Here is an 18,650-nt window from a genome sequence, read left to right as displayed (position 1 = left end):
ATAATGGGGTTGATGTGAACGTTACGGTTAAGGTGTAATGAACTTCATAAACTTTGATTGCCGTGTTTTCCTTGTTCTGATGAGTTAAATACATCTGAATTGAAAAAGTTATTCCAAAATAATTTTCCTTCTCTTTTCTGCTCCCACATCATCAGTTTATTCTTCTTGAAAATATCTTTCCTTTTGTTGTTATTGTTTTTTTCTTCCTGTTTCACCTGGAGCAACATTCCTTAGCTCCTCTTATTATTTCATTAACAACATTAGGAAAACGAGGAAACATTCGTTCTGATACCTTCATCCTTCTTTAGACTATATAGTCAAGTTTGAAAATATTTATAGACTGTGGACAAAAAGCATTATATGTTTGTACTCCATTATATTTGAGGTTTTGAAGACGTGAAAGATGGAGCAAATGACCACAGGAATCAATGAAGAAATATTTTAATATTAATGTAACTTTTGCAAGACTTTTTAAACCTTTATAAGTTAGTGTTGTACAGCAAAATTTCAGAATGTGTCAATGATCCACTACTGGAATACTTTCATTTATTGAACATAATCATAGTATGCGTATCCCAGATTTTCCCACCTCGAGCACCACAGTCTTTACAGATGCCACACAGTCTTTACAGCAATGTATAAACTTAATTTTTTGCTACATAGGGGAAATCTAGAAGTGTCTGCTTAACACTCCTAGACAATACCCTCTTTTCATCCACATAATTAACATTTGTCTGGGACCTCTCCATGTTTCCAGAGTTTCCCAAGACTTAGCTATATCCCTGGTCTACCTATGATTTGGTTGTTCAGTACTACCTTGGATTACGTGAGACAGTTTAATTCTATGTTTGCCTGAATGTGGTAAAATTGATATTTCTCTTGCTCGCCACCCAACTAATACCTGCTACAACTGAGGTTTACATGGTTAAGGTGATGCCTGTCAGGTGGACTTCTGAGCTAAGTAGGTCCAGGGGGAAAGCATAGAGCAGGAGTAAGGAGTCTGGTGAAAGTACATTAACCTGGCATCAGATAAAAAAATCATACATCGTGGGAAGATGCAAGACCTTTACCTAGTGAGTGTTATAGAATACATAGTAAAGGCATCAGCAACATAGTATTGAAAGAATAACCAAGTGAACTGATAGCTGTCTCTGCTTTTATAGATACTGTGAGCTCTAACTACGTAGTTGTGGTTGATTATGCTGTAATTATTTAGTGTTGCTTCAAGTCTTTAACCCTTTCAATGTGCTGCCATAGCTGTAACATTCTAAAGTGTGAAAGGAACATAAAAGATTTGAAGACTCAGACTGATATACAAAATATAAAAAAAAGAAGTTGGGACATATCATATTTTTTTAATTCTAGGTCTTTTCTCTTCACATTTAATGTGTCTAGATTTGGAATAAATTTTACAGTGATTTTTCTTTAAAATTCACCAGCCATCAGGGAAAAAAAGAGTAAGCTGTCATCATCTACGCATGTGCAAACCTGCATACAGAAGGAATCTGTTCAACTCCATTACTTGCTGTTTGAATTTTAAATTAAATTGGTATCTTGTTTATGTGAAGCAAAAACCTTTCACTAGAACACTGAACATCTATCTGTCAAAAGCTTCCATCTGGCTTTTAAGAGAAGCAATTTTTGATTTACAAAAAAAAAAACCCTGTGATTTTACCCAAATAGTATATGCAGGAAAAACATTGGTATTCCTCAACATGCCTAGAAATTCGCCCGTCAAGCCTAAGGATCTTAAAGAGGACAGGGTTTGAGCAGATTGTGAAATGCAGCACGTTACCAAAGTATTATCCTTAATTGACAATAGCCTAACATAACTAAAAAATTCTTTGACATCACACACACACATTTACTCTGAAATTCTGACTTGCTGCTGAAAGAAAAAAGGTATGTAATTATATGGATAAAAGAATAAAATTATTGGCAGGTAAAATAGATTACCTTCATTTAATATAGTTTTTCTCCCCCTTGAAAGCTACTGAGAAACAGATGAAGTGTGTTGAAATTGCTAACAACTGACAGCTGAGGGATTCATGTGTTTTCTGTGCTTCTAACAAATCACTAATTGTGGCTAGAATATCTATTTTTTAGACACACATATTTTTCAGATATGTGTCTAAAAAAATAACTTTGGATTAAATAAACCCAGGTCAAATTGAATTGCTTAACAAGTGATTGTATTCTCTTCATTCTCAAAAACTTTCAAGACATGATTAGTTCACGCACATTGTTAATTGAAGGTTCTGTAAGTTTCTGCTACCATATTTTTTAAATTATCTTTTTTTAGAAAAAGTTTTTAAAGTTTTATGAGAAGTTTCCATCAGGAAGTCTATCAAAAGCAATTGGTGATAATTAAATATGAGTTTCACTGCCATTTTAGGGGATCTTTTTAAGCTCTCATAGAGATTGAGAATTGATTGGGATTGAAACGAGAAGAAATCTCCAACTTTAAAACATTTGAATGACCTAATCTTGTAAAGAATTGAAAACTGTGCAGTATGCTTTGATGCTACTGATAACTGAGATGGCAAGATCATGAGTAAGGCAAATACTTAGAGTAAATTTACCCAGCCACATACTGGTCCTTACATACCCTTGCTTATTTTCTAGTACCAATTGACCTGACTAAGAATATTTAGGTGATCTATAGTTCAGAGTTGCAACAGTATTGGGACTTTTTATTTTAGAATCTCTCATTTAATTGAATTTTATAGTTTATCCAGAATTTGTGTTTTATGTCAAGAATACATAGCTTTCTTGCATCTTCCATATTTTTGTTTAATAAATAATTGTTACTATGTGTTAATGTGAGTATGACCTTTTGTAAAGCAAAGTTACATTATGTAAAGATGTTTAATTTTTAAAAAGTAATTAAATATATTTGCTTATCAGGGCCCTAGTAGAAGCAGCGAAGTGTATTGTAGCTTGACACTGACCAATCAGATTCAGTTCCTTTGATCTGCTTAAGTTTCAGGGATGGACCTTAAATAGTTACCATATCATGCCACATATCCAAACTGAAATAATTATTTAAGTTAATAAGTTTGGGAAAACATATGTAAGTGCTGATTTTTCACCAAAAAATAAGAAAAATAAAAGAGTTGGCAGAAAAACTCAGAAGCTGTAGCTCTATTTATTATATTGGACAACTGGCAAGTCAAATACACCCCAATGTATTAATAATGTAGTAAAATGAAACAAAGTATTTCCCTATTGAAATATATATAGATAGATAGATAGATATACATATATATATATTTTTGTATAAACTGGCTCTGTTGTTATGGGTGAACTAATTTTTTTGATATATATTACTTAAATCTAGGATTGAAGAAATCAAAATGAAAAACTGCCGTAAGGAGAATTAAGTGGAATCAGAATCTGAGACGTGGCATGAAAATGAAGAATATGAATGACTGGTGAAATTTTTTTTTAACAATGACTTCATGGTGATCATTCTTTTCACCAGAGAAATATTCCCAGGTATCAAAAATGAAACCAAAGGAAGCATTAAATCAAAAGTTGGTGCTTACCAGAAACAAACCCACGCAAATATGGTCAAATAATCTTTGACAAATGCACCAGTAATACACAGTGCAGAAAGGATGATCGCTTCAATAAATGATGTTGAAAAACTGGATATCTACATGTAAGAAGAAAAAAAATGAAATTGGATCTTTATCTTAGACCATAAACAAAAATCAACTCAAAATGGATTAAAAATTTATACATAAGACCTGAAATCATAAACTCCTAGAAGAAAAAATAGAGGAAAAGCTCTATGACATTGGCCTTGGCAGTGATTTTTTGAATATGACATCAAAAGCACAGGCAACAAAGGCAGAAATAAACAAGTGGGACTACATCAAACTAGAAAGTTTCTGCCCAGTAAAAGAAACAATTAACAAAATGAAAAGCCAATCCACAGAATGGGAGAAAATATTTGCAAACTATATATCCAATAAGGGGTTAATATCCAAAATATATAAGGGACTCATAAGACTCAATAACAAATAAACCAATTAATGGGCAAAGGGCCTGAATAGACATTTTTCCAAAGATGACATACAAATGGCCAGTAGGTATATGAAAAGGTGATCACAATCACTAATCATCAAGGAGATGTAAATAAAAGCACAATAAGATATCACCTCACTCCAGTTAGAATGACTACTATCAAAAAGTCAAAAGATAACAAGGGTTGACAAGGGTGTGGAGAAAAGAGAACCATTTACCTTTAAATTTTTGATGGGAATGTAAATTGGTACAGCCATTACGAAAAACAGTTATGGAGGTTCTTCAAAAAAGTGAAATAAAACTACCATATGATTCAGCAATCCCGCCTCTGGGTGTACAAGGGTACTTCTTAACAAGAACTGTTCATGGAAAGATTCATATTATCTTTCAATTCTATTTTTCCATGAACTTTTTTTTTTTTTTTTAAATAATACACCCTTTTATTATTATTATTATTTTTTTGTCTTTTCGTGACCGGCTGCGCCGCACTGCACCGGCCATCCTTATATAGGATCCGAACCCGTGGCAGGAGCACTGCTGCGCTCCCAGCACGGCACTCTCCTGAGTGCGCCACGGGGTTGGCCCTTCCATGAACTTTTTGAAGTACCCTCATATATCCAAAGGAAGTGAAATCAGTATCTCAAAGAGATATCTGCATTCCCATATTCACTGAAGCATTATAATAGCTTCAATAAAGACATGACAATCACAACAATTCCTTGAACTTTTTAAGACAAGTGAACAGAGATGACATAGCAGAGGAAGGGAGAGAGGGAGTGGGAAAGCAGGACAGGTAAAGGGTCATGTAAATCAACTACAATGTATATTGAGAAGTTAAAATTTTAAAAAAGTCAGTTACCAAATAACATAAAAAAAAAAAAAAGATATGGAAATAACCTATGTGTGTGCCAACAGATAAATGGATAAAGAAAATATGGTGTATATGTATATATACAATGAAATATTATTCAGCCTGAAAAAGGAAGAAAATCCTGCCATTTGCAACAGTGTGGACAAATCTGGAAGACATTTTGCTAAGTGAAATAAGCCAAACACAGAAAGACAGATATTGCATGATCTCACTTATATGTGGAATCTAAAAAAGTCATACTCATAGTAACCAAGTAGAAGGATAGTAACCAGGGGTTGGGGAGGGAGGAAATAGAGAGATGTTGGGCAGAGGGTACAAATTTGAAGTTATAAGGTAAATAAGTTCTGGGGACCTAATGTACAGCATGGTGACTATACTTAAAAATGGTGTACTGTATATTTGAAATTTGCTAAAAAGGTAAATTTCAATTATTCTAACCACAAACCAAAGTAGACATGTGAAGTGATGGACATATTAATTAGCCTGATTATGGTAATTATTTCACAATGTATACACATATCAAAACATTACATTGCATACCTTGAATATACACAAATTTTATTAGTAAATTAGACCTGAGTAAAGCTGAAAAAAAGATAGTTCTTAATAAGAACTATTCAAAAATAAGAAAGTGGACATTGTCATGAACATAAATTGTTTCACAGCTTCTGAATTGTTAAAAATGACATAAAAATAATAACATTTCCCCTAAATGAATCATGATAGAATGAATTATTATAGAATGGTTGAAATTCCTAGCCTATGTTCTGAGATTTGCTGCTGTTTGGTTGGAAAGAAAAAAATAGCAACTGTGAGAAGGAGTAGTGTAATTTTTAAAAAATAATTAAAGTCTTAGTAGATAGTATAATTAATTGTATCAAATTGGCTTCATGAGTTAGTGTAGACGTCTGGTAAACTAATACCTTGTTGCTTTCACTTGAAAAGTTGACCATGTGAATGGACAACTTTATCTTTTTATGTTTTTTATGTCAGTTTCCTAGAAATATTTTATAGTCTTAAACAAAAGCTGCACCTGAAAATGTTTTCATTTTTTAACGTGAGAAAAGAAATAAAAAACAAATTCATGATAGTTATATTTTTTAAGCCACCAAAAGAGCTGATTATACTGGTGTTGAACAATCAGTTATAATTTGGGATATGGCAGGAGATCATTGGGACAAAAATGTCCATTCTGAGCCCTAAGTGGTCTAGATTCCTAATTCTCCCTCAGAAGATAAATTTACGGGGGTGTTGTTTTACAGTACTTTGACAACGGGTCTGGTTGTTCTGTTTCTCTACTCTGAAACGGACTACATGGAAGACTCTTAACATTTCAGGAATTTAAAAATCCTTTCTGAGTATCAAATAAAACCTATGAATTCCAGGTACAGAAAAAAAAACACACACAGACAAACATTTGCATATATTTTTAAGATGTTCATAGATTGTCCAAAGCTCTGGTGCACCTGGTTCCAGGTTAAGAAGCTATTTTGCAATGTCACATGTTCTATGAATATTCTATGAGCACAGGCTTTTTCCCTGCCACTGATGTCTATAAAACTTCCATAACATTATATTCTCACCTGCTGTTAGGTATAATACCTGCTGGAGAATAGAACAGCAGAGGAGAGGAGCTTTGTCAGCCTATAGCAAATCCCAGAAGGGTACACACTAGCACACAAAAGGGACGAATAAGCCCTAGGTATTAGATAGTCTGTCATCACTGACAGCCCGAAAGAAGTCAAACCTAAAATTTGTCTGTTTCAAATTTTAGCACTTGATTTTACAGTATTTTTGACAGACAAATATATTCTTTACATAAGTAATTGTAGAAAAATTTATATTTTTCTACTTTTAAGAGGTTAAAAAACATCTTTATGACATTCCAACTCAAAAAAAAAAAAAAAAAGATAACAAAACAGAATATGGCTGGTTTCCAAGCTTTTCTGCAAAGACTAGTGCAGTGGTGAAGAAGAATTACGTACAGCAGTTAAATCTTTTGCTTAGATTTTTTTTTTTTTTTTTAACAATTAGGGAGTGCATTCATCATACAAAGTCTTACTGTCAAATTGATCCCAATAGATTACACTGAAGACCTTTTATGAAGCTGATGGGTGAAAATTTTATGAGTCAAGCATGGAGCTGAACACAACAGTAGAAAGCTTTCTTTCCATTCCTCATGGGGAAAAGCTGCCTTTTTTTTTTATACTGTCAAAGTTTCAAAGTATTCCAAAATAATCATCATCATCATCATCATCATCATCATCATCATAATGTAAAAGAGATAAATTGGTCAAATTTGAGTGACATCAATGCTTTAAAAGTTGAAGAATAGACTTCCATCTCCAGCCAAGACAAAATAATAGGGACTGGATTTACTCTCCTGCCTGAAACAAATAAAAAACTGAATAAACTAAAATGTATGAAGCATTGGTTTTCGAGAAATTAGATACCAGGCAATGAATGACAATGATTCTAAGAGACCAGAAACAAATGAGATGGGCACCAAGATTGTCCCAGCTTATTGCCTAGAAACAGTTCCCAGACTGTGGCAGAGTGGAGGAATCCAGCCGTCTCCCTGAGTTCAGGAGGCAGAGTTGACAATGCAGGGAGGCCAAGGCTGCTAGAGTTTACAGGGTGTGGAACTGTACATAAGGAGATTTCCTACACGCACTAACAAAGCTCACTCAAGAAGAAGTACATCATATTAATAGCCACATATCTATTTTAGAAATTGAACTTTTAGCTAAAAATATTTCTTCAGAGAAAACACCAAGTCCAGATGGCTGTATAGGTGAATTTATCCAAACATCTAAGGAAGAAAATCGTACAAAAACTCTGCCAGAAAATTATAAAGGAAAGAATACTTCCCAACTCATTCTGTGAGGCCAACTCTACTCAGATACAAGAACCAATCCTAGACCTTAAGGAAAGAAACTACAGACTAACATTTTTCATAAGCATAAATGCAAAAGTTCTTAAAATTTTAGCACTTTGAATCAAAAAGTGGGTTCCAAGTAGGGTTTTTCCCAGGAATGCAAGGTTGGTTTAGCATTCAAAAATCTATCAATGTAATTCACTGTTTTAGCAGATGAAAAGGGAAAACTCTATGATCATCTCAGCAGTTGCAGAAAAAACATAGAACAAAATCCATTCCTGATGGATTTTGCCCACAATTAACATTAGACTTAATGGTGAAAGATTGAATGTATTTCCCCTGATGTCAGCAAAAAGGCAAGTATGTATGCTCTCAACACTTACTCAACATTTTACTGGAGGTGAGAGTAAGAAAAAGAAATAAAAGGCATATAGATTAGAATGAAAGAAATAAGACTGCTTTTATCAACAGCAACATGATTTTCCTACATGGGACATTTTGTGTAATCACACAATAGCTATTAGAACTATTGCTTAGTAAGTTTGAAACATACAAGATTAGTATACAAAATGCAATTGATTTTCTACTAGCAATGAACAAATAAAAATTAAAACTTTTTTACAAAAGGCAAAGAAAGTTTAGTGGTCTGAGAATGGATAGTATTCACCACAAGCCTTTCTTCAGATAAGAAAAGTCCACACTAAGTAACAAAACAGATTCATATTTCCCATGGCTCATTAAAATTGCCCCATAAGTTGCAGGACTAGTATTTCTGATTCCTGGTTACAGATGAGATTGATGACCCATCCTATAAAAAATCACAAAACTACTTCTTCTCATTGCATTCAATTCTAATATCCATAATCTAAGACATTTGAAATTAGTTGCCTTCATTGACATGATAGATTTAAAATAGCTTTCCCTAGTTCTGTAAATTCTAATTTTAAGGAAATTGATTAATCCAATAAAAATAATCAGTCATTTGTGTAGTCAGAGTTGCGCACACTAACATGTCTTTTTATCCTGATAAAAATGCTGAGCTTTTGTTGTAAAAACAGAAAATATTTAGATTAATGGTTGAGTCAAATGTTAGCCCTTTCTTATTAAGTGTTTATTTGCTCTTACCGAGTGTTAATCACAACAACTGGTCAATCTATTAAAAACAGCCAAACTGTCACTTAGGCCTGGGTTCTCTCCCAAAGAGACCAAGAATGGCTTTAGGAGGTTCTTGTGCTTCTTGAAAGAGTAAAAAATATATTCTGTGCAAGAGCATTTTTCTGAGAAGAGGTGTAATCCTTCACTGAATTTTCAGAAGGGCTGTTACTTATGGGCTGGCCAGTTAGCTCACTTGGTTAGAGCGTGGTGTTGGTAACACAAAGGTCGAGGGTTCAGATCCTCATACTGGCCAGCGGCCAAAAAAAAAAGAAGAAGAAGAGGGGTTGTTACTCAAATGAACTTAAGAATCACTGAGTTAGAGATATGTCAGTGATGGTATTTTAAAAATATCTTTCATAGAGGGCCATCTTACTCCAAACAAGACTGATATGTTTAAGTACCTATTAACAACAATAGCAATGTACCAGTTACTATCATTACATAACAAACCACCCCAAGCTTATAGCATAAACAATAACCATTCCATATGTCCAGGGTACGTCAGAGGTGGCTTGTGTCTGCCCTATAATATCCATGAAGACTCAAATTACTGGGAGTGACTCAAAAGCTTGGGAGCTGGAATTATAAGGAGGCTTCTTCACTCACATGTCTGGTGCTTGTGCTGGGATGACATGAAGACTGGGCTCAGCTGGGACTGTTGGCTGGAGTACCTACATGTGGCTAGTCCATTTGGGCTCTCACAGCAAGGCAGGTATGTTCTGAGAAGGGAGCATCCCTAGAGGGAGCTTTTCAAGAGAACCATCTGGAAACTGCATGGCCTTTTATGACCTAGCCTCAAAAGTTATGTACCAACACTTCAGCCATTTTCTATTGTTTGGAGCAGTCACAGCCTACCCTGATTCAAAGGGAGGAGACATAGATTCCACCTCTTGATGGAGCAGTGGCAAGGTCACATTGCAGAAGAACATATAGGATGGGAGAGATTTTGGTAGCTCTCTTTGAAAATACAACTTGTCACTCAGAACAACAAACAAACTCTTCCTCTTTTTAAATCAAATGTAATAAGAAGTTTCCCAATAAAGGCTAAATTAATAGAAATTTGTCTGGCTTCTGTTAATCTTTAAGCAGGAGATGAGGCATTCATGTTATAAGGCTGATTTTCCCAAACATGAGACTTCTGCCACATAGCTTACTCTTGGGAACCACTTCACTCATCCTGACTTATTGTTAGTCGTAGCCATAAAATGGTATTCCAATTTCTATACAGATAATAATAATAACCACATATACTTGGAGAAGAGTAAGGGATGCTTATTTTACATAGTGTTTCTATTGATAAATACATTGAGATAACCTGTGTATTATGGCTAAAGTAATATAAGGCTGAAGTAATTTCATTCTTCTACAAATGTAGTTGCATTAAATTTCTTATTCCCACTTACCTAAAATGAATTCAGTTTATTATTTTTTTCCTATCTTATCTGCAGCTCAATAATGGCTTGCTTATTTTTCTCAGTCTGCATGCAGGTCTTTTTAACCCTTCTACATCAAAAAACATTTATTACATATTTTGCTATGAGTCAGGTACTTTGCTGATGCTAGAGACCATCCTTGCCTTCATTCCTTGTGGAGGACAGATATCAAGCAAGTAGTTATGATGTGATGAAGGCTATGTTGAATTTTGGGATACGTGCCATAGGGACCTGAAATGGGAGGTGCAATCTAGTCCTTGGGGTAGAATGTAGGAGTGGGGATAGAGCAATAAGTTTTGGGGGAACAAACAGCATATATAGAAAAGATCACGGCACTTTTAAAGAACAGAGAATGATATTCAGCATCTTTTAATGTGCTTATTGGCCATTTGAATATCTTCTTTTGTAAAATCACATTCAAGACTTTTAGCCCTTTTTTATTAGGTTATATGTCTTTTTCTTATTGACTGGTAAAAACTTTTAAAAAATATATTCTGAATATGAGTCTTTTATCAGATATGTATGTTTCAAATACATTCTCTCAGCCTGTGGCTTGCTTTTTTTTTTTTTTTTTAACTTTCTTAATGATGTCTTTTGATGAACAAAAGTTCTTAAGTTTAATACTGTCTAATTTACCTATCTTTTATGATCAGTGCTCCCTGTATCCTATTTTCTCACCTACCCCACATTCAAGAAGACATCTCTTATGTTCTTTTTAAGAAACCTTTATGGTTTATCTTTCACATTTAGGTCTCACAACCCATTTAAAATTATTTTTTTTAATATGGAGTCATAGTTGCACCAGCACCATTTATTGTGGAGGACTTCCTTTTCTCCATTGCATTGAATACTTGGCACCATTGTTGAAAATCAGGTGAACACATAGGTGTAGGTCTGCCTTCTGGACTCTCTGTTCCACACTGTCTTCACGATGGCAATTTTATTATTGTCTTGGAATCTGGTAGTAGAAGTCTTCCAACTTTCATCTTATTCTTCAATATTATTTTGACTATTTTAGGTCTTTTGTACTTTTACATAAGTCTAGAATTGACATCAGTTTCTCAATAGGGAAACACAAGTTAGAAATACAACAAAATCCCACTACCCATCCACCAGAATTGCTAAAATTAATGGCTTAAAATATTAAATGTTGGCAAGAATGCAGAACAATGGTACAATGGTACAATAACTTTGAAAATATTTGGGATTATCTGCTAAAGCCAAAAACACCCACCCTCTAATTCATTAGTTCTATTCCTATACATATACTCAAGAGAAAAGAGTGCATATGTCTACAAAAGACTTGTACATAATAACCATGCATACAATTATAACTATTCATAATAACCGTCTTATTCATTGTAGCTACCAACTAGAAACAAACTAATATCTCTCTATAGGCAAATACATAAACAAATTATGGTATATTCATACAATAAAATACTACACATCAATATAAAAGTATAAACTATGGATACATGCAATAACATGGATGAAACTCAGAATGGTATGTTTGGGGAAAGGATCCAGGCACAAAAGAGTACCATACTATGTGATTCACTTATATAAAAATGAAGAACAAACAAAATTAATCTATGATGATAAAATTCAGAATAGTGGTTACCTTGGGAAGGGTATTGAGGGAACTCTATCAGTGATGTAATTTTTTTGTATTTTGATCTGGTTGATGGTTACATGGGTGTACACATTAATTAAAGATTCAACAAATTATACCCTTAAGATTTCTGTATTTTACTTTATGTATATTACAGCTTAATTTAAAAATAAAATAGAGAAATGTCCAGAAAAACTGGAGGAGAGAAATCAAAGTGAAAGAGGGGTATGAAAAGAGGCTTGAAAACTTTATCAGATCATGCAGAGACCAAAGGGTATCCCACCTTCTGGTGTGACAATTATAATGAAAAATGAAGCTGATTGTTGAAGGAATTATTAGCAATAGTTGATCATTTTTGCTATCAATTAAAGTGGCACATCTAACTAGATATATAGTGGTGGTGTTAGTTATATCCCTTTTACTTACAGGTGGAAGAAACCATAAATGATTTATCTTAAACAGGAGAATTTATTGCATGGATACTGGGTTGTCTCAACCAACCCAAGGACAGGAACTTGGTATCAAGTAGAACAAGGACTTGGACAACATCTGGTCTGGCACTTTTCACCTGGAGGAAAATTTAGTAAGTATTTAAACATGATCAGGCAACTTGTAAGTTTATATAAAAGACATGGTTTGATTGTCCAGATGGACCATTCTCTTCTTGGGTCAAATCAAAAGCTTTTTGTTTTTATTTTTTTGGACAGTAATTATAACAGTAATTATATGATATTGACATTTGATAAGAATTTACCAATTCTTATAACAACACTGAAAGATAGATGTTAACACTTCCATTTTACAGATGTGGAAAATACAACTTAAAGAAAATTAGTGACTTAAATGTAGGCAAGTAGGGTTTAAATTCTTTCTGCATCCAAAATCCATGTTAATTTTATTGTACCATGTTGTCATGAAACATTAACATAAAAAATTTCAACTTGGAAATTCTGGAAAAATTAATGATTCTCCGTATATTTTGTGCATCTTACATCTTGCCCAAGTTTTGGGAAATCTGAACTGTTAAGTTAAAAAACTAGACACTCAAGGTCACTAAGGATGCAGGTAACTTGGGGTTAGACAGTCTTAGTATATAAATCCTCTTCTTTCAAAGATTTTAGAATCTCTTCAAATGCATTCTGAAAGAACATTTAGAATCAATGTTACAAATGCCTAACAGACTGAGATCTGATTTTGTGATGAGAGGGAGAGAGACATTAGAAAATGCCATTTTTAGTCAAGCTAGTATAGCGAAGTCAGCATTCTGTTCTTCAAAGTAATGTTAAGAGATATCTGTGGAAAGGCATATTAGCCCCCATAATGTCACCTGCAAAAAGTTTAAGAGGTATTCTGAAACATCCCTTGATTTCTTAACAGATTTAACTTTTATGGATTAAGGCCTTTTATTTTAATTCTTTTGAACCAATGATGTTACTTCCTTTGTCTGCTCTTGGAAATAACAAATAGTCTTTGAAATGTGGTAGGGCTTCAACAATTCGAAATCTCTCCTCTTTCAACCTTTAAGAAGTGCTCACAGGATACAATACCTGTGCAGTATTCTTGCCAAAAATCTTTACCTTTCATCTAATCATGAAGAAACAGTTAGCTAAATTCAAATTGAAGAACATTCTGCAAAATACTTTTCCTGGACTCTTGAAAACCATCAATGTCATGAAAGAGAAAAAAGGATGGACAACTGTTCCAAAGTAAGAGGAAGTAGAGAGTTATATCGAAGAAATGCAATGGGAGATGCCTGATTGAACCTTGGATCAAAAAAAGAGAAGGAAGGAAGGAAGGAAGGAAGGAAGGAAGGAAGGAAGGAAGGAAGGAAGGAAGGAAGGAAGGAAGGAAGGAAGGAAGGAAGGAAGGGCCATAAAGAACATTATTGGGAAAATGAGAGAAACTTGGGTGTGGGTTACCTGCTAGATAATAGAATTTATGTTAAATTTCCCTAAGTGTGATAATATAAGTGATCCTGTTAGGAGATACATTCTGAAGTTCAGGGTTAACAAGAACAACAACAAGAAAGTTCTTGCTAGTACTGGAATTGTAGAATTTGATGAATAAGTTTGTGATCATCCTTTCTATTTTCATCCTTACTTTGTTATATCCTTTCTCAGTTTTCAAAGATATTAGTTTTTAGTTCATTTTCCAGCAGCCAACTTTCTGTATCTTTATATCATTTTAATTGTCTTTCTCTAGATGGTTTCTAGCCTTATGTCTTCTTTAAGGTGTGGTGATTAGAACTTCAAAATATTTCTTTTCTTTTTTTTTTTTTTGTCTTTTTCGTGACCAGTACTCAGGCAGTGAATGCACCGGCCATTCCTATATAGGATCCGAACCCACGGCGGGAGCGTCTCCGCGCTCCCAGCGCTGCACTCTCCCGAGTGCACCACGGGCTCGGCCCAGAACTTCAAAATATTTCTAATGCTGATTTACAGTACCATGGGATAATGCTTTATATGTCTAGTATTCTTCCTTGTGTCACTTTGCATTAGTTTTTGGCATAGAAACTTTTTAGGACAATGTTTCACAGGTTTTAATTTAAATGTATCATAAATGCCTTGTGTAGCAGCTCATCTTAGGATCCTGCCATTTGACATTGGTTTGGCTCTTTTCTCCCCAGAAAAGCTTATTGTCAACTGAAATTTAATAAATTTTAATGTGTATTTGTATCCCCCATCATGTTCTAAAACATAAAAACTGACTGGACTGGCTCCAGTATTGACTCGGGGATATCAGCCATTGGCTTATATTCTTCAGAGGCTAACCGTGCTACTCTCTTCATTTCTCTTTACTAAATTTTGCACACCTATAGGTCAAACAAAACATTGATATTATATGTATATGTGCCTTATGTCATATGTACATACATACTCATACATTTAAGTGTATTTTTGTTAGAAGAGGAAGAGCAAATGAGAGTGTGAATCTAAGTAAGAGTGAAGTCTAGAATGTATCAAAAAGGCCTTGGGCTTTGGACCAAAACGAATGTTCCCATCCCCTGAATCCTGGTTCTGTCCTATACTGGCTTCTGACCAGGGTTGAGCCACGGAACCTCTTTGGGCAGCTGTGGGCTTCCAGGGATTTGTGAATATTAATAGCACAAGAGTCAGGAGATTGACTGGCTAAGAGTGAGGGCCCTGGAAGCAGCCTTCCTGGGTTTGATTCCTGACTTCACTAATCCCTGGCTTCATGTCTCAGGACAAGTTACTTCACTACTATATGCCTAAATTCTCTCATCTTTAATGTGGAGAGACAGTGGTAGTACTTTCCTCATGGGGGCCTGTGAGGATTAAATGACATAGTATTTATTAAACACTTAGAACAGTGTCTGACATACAAGTATACTAAATACTCAATGTTAGCTCTGTTATAAACAGTGCTATTATCTCATTCAGTCCTCACAGTAGCCCGATGAGTTAGGTAAAGTCACTATTCTTATATCATTTGTGGGAAAATGATGCTAAGCAAGGTGAAATGATCTCCCCCAGACAACTCAGTAAGAGACAGAGACAGGCTGACCCCGTGGTTCACTCAGGAGAGTGTGGCACTGGGAGCGCAGTGGCGCTCCCGCCACGGGGTTCGGATCCTATATAGGGATGGCCGGTGCGCTCACTGGCTGAGCGCGGTGTGGACGACACCAAGCCAGGGGTTGTGATCCCCTCACGGGTCACAAAAAAAAAAAAAAAAAAAAAAAAAAAAAGAAAGAAAGAAAGAAAAAAGAGACAGAGATGAGACACGTAAAAAAAAGTCTTCTAAAAAAGACATATTAAAGTTAAATGGCAAAAGGGAATTTGAGGGGGGAAAAAGGGATTTGATGTTCATTAGTTCAGGTTAGGTTTCCTTTTTAAAATTTTTTTTGCCTTATTTTGTATTCTGTGACTTTCTTTTAGTGATCATATCATCCCTTCATTTTGTATTCATATAATACTGTCATGAAGACTCTGAAAGAGCAAAGCTGATATTTAAATGTCACATGATATTCAGTGTTTATTTTAAGTACAACACACACTTTGCTTTCTTCCCTTCAATGTGAAAATTATCCATGTTTCCATGTGCCTCCATTAGTGTTGTAAAAATATGGCAAACTGGGGTAATCATTAGGATCCACCTTAATATGCCTGTAGAAATGACCATAGCTTATTTAAAAAACATACTCCAAGTAAAATAATTTAACAAATATATTCCAAGTAAAATATCCACTGAACATATTAAGTACCTGTTTTATATTCTGAATTGCTCCACATAATGGGAATACAGAAATCTAAAATTCAGGGACTGCCCTAAAAAAAACCTCTTACTTTAGTTAGTGAGTCAGAACAATATAAAACTATAATGTACCTGAATACTGTGCTACTGTAGAGATCCTCTGTGCTACAGAAGATCCTCTGGAAGCAAAAAGGATGAACACCTAGTTCTTTGTTTGCTGGGAGGAGAAACATAAGGTAAGGTTTCCCAAAGAGGCAATGATTGAGCTATGTCTTGAAAACTGCATGGAAATTGCCCTAGTTTGAAGATAAAGATTCTAGAAAGAAACACCAGCATGTACAAAAATTAAAGACATATTTGGAAAATTAAGTATTCCCATATAGAAGGAGTTTAGAGTAATTGTGGTCGGGTGGATAAAGTTGAGTGTGGACAGTTTGAGCAGAACACATCATGAAGGATCTCACATGTCATATTAAGGATTGTCTGGGAGCCATGAAGCATCATGGATGGAGTTTAAGCAGTTGAGTGATAAGATGCAATTTGTTAGCAGTTTATATTTCCAATCATCTGAGAACTTCTCAATAAGGGTCCTAATGATCTTGTACAGCCAATCGATTTCCAAGGCTTAATACAGTGTCTACAGTGTGGTAAATGCTCAACAAATGTTTAATATATGAGATAATAAATAAATGAGTCAATGAATCAATAAAAGAAACCAATCAGGAACTTGTTTCTGAACTACACAACAAATTATTTACAGGGGTTAGGATGAGATTTGCTTTTAAATATTTAAGCAAAAAAGGAGGCATTTTGGGGAAGATTGTCAAAATTTAAATAATTGTGAATGCTGGGAATTGGGTACCTGGGCGGGGAGGGGGTCATCCTTCTATTCTTATTACTTTTTTGATGTTTGACCTTTTTCCATAATATAGAGATTTTAAAAATTGCTCCCAGTTAAGGTGACTTGATTTCTAGACTTCAAATATTACTGTGTTGAAGCATAAATATCTCAGCAAAAAACAACAACAAAAAAACAAAAAACAAAAAAACCCCCACTAAACTAAACTTTTAAAGAATGACAATATATGTTTGTAACTTAAAGAAACTAGAAGGAAAGGAAAAATCTTGCACACTATAAAATTTTTGAAGTCGAGGCAACTCCTGACTCAAGTTTGTAAGTTTCAATCTAATTGTGGCTAGAGGACTTCTTGACTCATATCTCTCCGTGGTTAATATTGCATAACTGAAACTAACCTGTTAAAATTTAGCTGTTAATTTTTTAAAAACATGGAAATTATACCCTCACTTCAAAAAGTGTTTTGAAAAAAAAACCCATGAACCTATATCATACTGAAGTGATTATTTTACAAAATTTTGTTATTTTGTAATGGCTAAAAATTATTTAGTAGACTTTATTCCTGCTAGTATTTGTAAAATATATACATTTTGTACTAAAAACAACTAGGTTAAGACACAAAAACATAGTCTATATGTAATAAGTACATACATTGTTTCTTTTTCAGGAATGTGAATTCATAGTTAAATTTGAATGATATGTATAGCCATCGATTCATATTTCTTGCAGTCCATTCAATAAATTAAATTATTGCTGCTAAAGTCAGATTTTAATAACTGATATTTTTAGGGGACTGATCCGACTATGAAACCTCTGCTTTCCAGGGGTAGCCATTAGAGGGGGACACTGTTGCCTCAGATTAGCTCTCATAGCTAGGATCAGCCTCTGGTGAGCTGGGCATCTCCATGTGTTGGGATAAAGTACATAATGAGGGTCAAACTGCAAGCCAATGATTCTTCAGCTGACAATGGAAAGAAAGAAAGTATGCTTCAATAAGGATACCATAGTAGTAGGAATGGCATATCCAGGCAAGGGACAGGTATTAAGAGGTTGACTTTGAGTTCCTATGTCAATTCAAATAATGTTGCCCAGAAAAACAAAACACAGCTTCACAGAAGTAGTACAGGTCACCAGAACTTGTGACAAAGTTCTTATTTACTTTTCTAACATTTAAAAAATAAATTTCTATTAAAATGTTCTTAGTAGTGGTAAGGGAAAAGATGGTAATATAATATAAAATAATAAAATAAAAAGGAAAAGAAATTGGGTGATTGAAAAAGGAAATTACTTTTGTAATTATTATTCTAATAGAAGAATGCCTGTGAATAGGCATTAGGAAGAACTATCTTCATTATTGTGCCATGGAAATTTGCCAAGGGTCAACATGAATTTCTTTTTAAAACTTTTTTTAGGTTTGATGGGATCTGGATCTGAAATAAAAATTAAATGAGATACCTAACTATTTCAAAGAGGTGACATTAAGCAATATTAAACATAGAGAGGTTTGAGTCAATGTAAGTCCTGGAAACTTTACAAATTAGAGTCTGAAAGATGCAAAATAATTTTTAAAAATTCAGTAATTCCTCTAGCTTAGTAAA

This window comes from Cynocephalus volans, chromosome 5 (assembly GCF_027409185.1).
Source record: "Cynocephalus volans isolate mCynVol1 chromosome 5, mCynVol1.pri, whole genome shotgun sequence".
Taxonomy (NCBI): Eukaryota; Metazoa; Chordata; class Mammalia; order Dermoptera; family Cynocephalidae; genus Cynocephalus; species Cynocephalus volans.
The sequence above is the reverse complement of the archived record's forward strand: the minus strand, read 5'-3'. Positions refer to the sequence as shown.